The sequence below is a fragment of the Tupaia chinensis genome, unplaced genomic scaffold (assembly GCF_000334495.1).
Source record: "Tupaia chinensis unplaced genomic scaffold, TupChi_1.0 Scaffold000086_1, whole genome shotgun sequence".
In the NCBI taxonomy this organism is placed as follows: Eukaryota; Metazoa; Chordata; class Mammalia; order Scandentia; family Tupaiidae; genus Tupaia; species Tupaia belangeri.
Window position 1 is genome coordinate 5,046,408 of NW_006159548.1, and position 2,719 is coordinate 5,049,126.

A 2,719-nucleotide genomic window follows, 5' to 3' on the forward strand; every position below is an offset into this window, starting at 1 on the left:
AGCCACACAGAGGGAGTTTCATTAAAGGGTAACAAGTGAAAAAAAAAAATGTTGCTATATAAGTTTTTCTGTGGATATCTATTTTCATTTTTCTTCAGTCTATACTCAAAATTGGAATTGTTAGATGGTATGGTAACTATATGGTTAGACATTTTTAGGAAACACCAGATTGTTTTCCAAATCAGTAGCTTCAGTTTAAGTTCTCCCCATCACTATATGAGATTCCCAAATTCATTACATCCTCAACAACAGCTCATTATTATCTGGCTATTTTATTCTAGCCAACCTGGTGAATGTAAAGTGGTATCTCATTGTGGTTTTGATTCTCATTTTCCTGGCTAATGATGATAAGGATCTTACTGTGTGGCTAGCAGATTTAAGCCAGCAGACCCTTCGCTTTGGGGTTCTCTTTGGACCACCTCCTTGAATTCTAAAATGTTTGTTTTCTCCTTTCATCAATAAAATGTCTATCCACTGTAGTGCTCTATATCCTCTCCCTCATCCCTCAGCCCCACACCTCCAGTCATTCCAAACTCAGTGTCTAGCCACGGATCCATAAAGATCTACTTTTTAAAGGAGAATTTCTTTATTTAATTTTATTTGTTATTATTTTTTAATTTGATGAGAGAGAGAGAGAGAGAGAGAGAGAGAAAGCAAGCTGTCAGGCCCAGAACTCAGACCACAGTCAGCTACGTGGGAGTACAGTGCCCTAACCACCACACCACCTGCTGGCCCCAAGATCTTTTTTTTTTTTTTTTTTTTTAAAGAGAGATTTTTGCTATAGGGCACGTGCCTGAGACTGAGACAAAAAGTGAGAAATCACCTTCCGGGGAAATGGCCACACCACAATCTCTTCTCCTCCATTCTCCTCCTAGGATCTTGGGCACACACGCACCCACACCTAGCATCAGTTTCAAGCCTCTGAATCTGGGACTCAAACCATGGTCAGCCATGACGGAATCTAGTAACATAATCATTATACCATCTGCTGGCCCTCCAAGATCTACTTTCTAAAAAGCAACTTGTCCATATGTCATTTTCTTCATAACATTTATCACTGAAATACTCTTGTTTATTGAGTTATTTTCTGTCTTCCCATCACATTAAAATATAAGCCCCATGAGAATGAGTTCTATTTGTTTATTGCTATATCCCCAGGGCCTAGAGGAGAGTCATAGCAGAAGCAGACCAAACATTTGGTGACTGAACAAATATTTTTCAGATTGCAGAAGTCCTATTAGATTTTGTTATGCTACGTTACACACTAACTTTTCATATCTCTTTAAAATAAGCTGCATTTCCTAAGGACAGTACCCTAAGTACAGGCTGTACGCCATGCACACCCCTCCTCATCACAGCATACTCACAGAGACAAGTCCATAACGTTCTAATGCTCAACGTCTACAAACCGAAAGACTGTGCAAGACAATTAAATGATGTTTGCAGAGACTGTAGTATGACAAGGATACATTTACTTTATTCTACCAAAAAAAAAGAAAACACGGGATACAAATACACATTACATTATGATCTCCAACAGGGTTTATAAATGCTTAAGAAGAGACGGTGAGGAAAATAAACCAAAATATTCAAAGTTGTCTTTGGATGGTACATTTAAGAACCACTACTTTTGTTTCTTCTTTCTACTTTTTCCCATTTTCTCCCCCACCTCTTTTGTGTTTTTAGAAAACATCTTGTCATCCCACAGTCCTCCTGCCTCAGCCTCCCAGCAGGTGGGAGGCTGGGACTTGCAGGTGCCACCACACCTGGTACTGTTAGACAAGATCTCTCTAGAATGCCCAGGCCAACCTTGAGCTCAAGAGCCTCCTGAGTCTCTGACATTGCAGGCACTGCCACTGCACCCAGTCTTTAGGTGAGATGAGGAAACAAACCTAGGCCTCCCATCTTCCCATCCTGCAAAGAACAGCTTCTGAGCAGCACACGCCACCGCAATGAGGCCAACTTTTCTCCATTTTCTAATTTTCTATCATGAACATGTGTTACTCTTAGAATAAAAAACAAAAATGACTTTTGAAGAAAAACTAACTATAATCTATATAATACTCTCAACACAACAAAAAGGGAGGCACTTCCACTGATTTTCTATCTATTTTAAAGCAATAGTTTACAAACAGAAACATCAAGCCACAATTGCTTACATCACCAAGCCAATGAAGGGAATTTTCTTATAGCAATGTTCCCATAAATAAACTAAAAATAACCACTAGAATATGACAATTGTTCAAGTCCTAACAAAGTAAGAGATCTAAGAGGATGATCATGAGTGGCTGCCAGTAAAAGAACACTCCATAAACTACAAGCATTCTTACCAAAAAGTTAACTTAAATCTGATCCAGCTTCTCGATGAGCCTGTTTATATATGAAACAGAGAATAAAAAGAGTATGATAGGGGCCAGCAGTTAGTGTAATGGCTATCTCGCTGGACTCCCACACAGTCGACCGCGGTTCGAGTCCCGGACCCGGTGGCTTAAACTCATGCTGGGCACGTGTGCATGCATGCCCAAGATCCCGAGAAGAGAAAGGAGAAGGGACTGCAGCGTGGTCATCCCCCCAGGGAGTGATTTCTTGCTTCCTGTCTCTCTGTCTCTCTCTGTCTCTCTCTCTCTCTCTCTCTCTCTGTCTTTCTGGCGAGGAGCGCATGTGCCCTATAGCAAAAACCTCTCAAAAAAATAAATAAAATAAAATTTTTAAAAAGAGT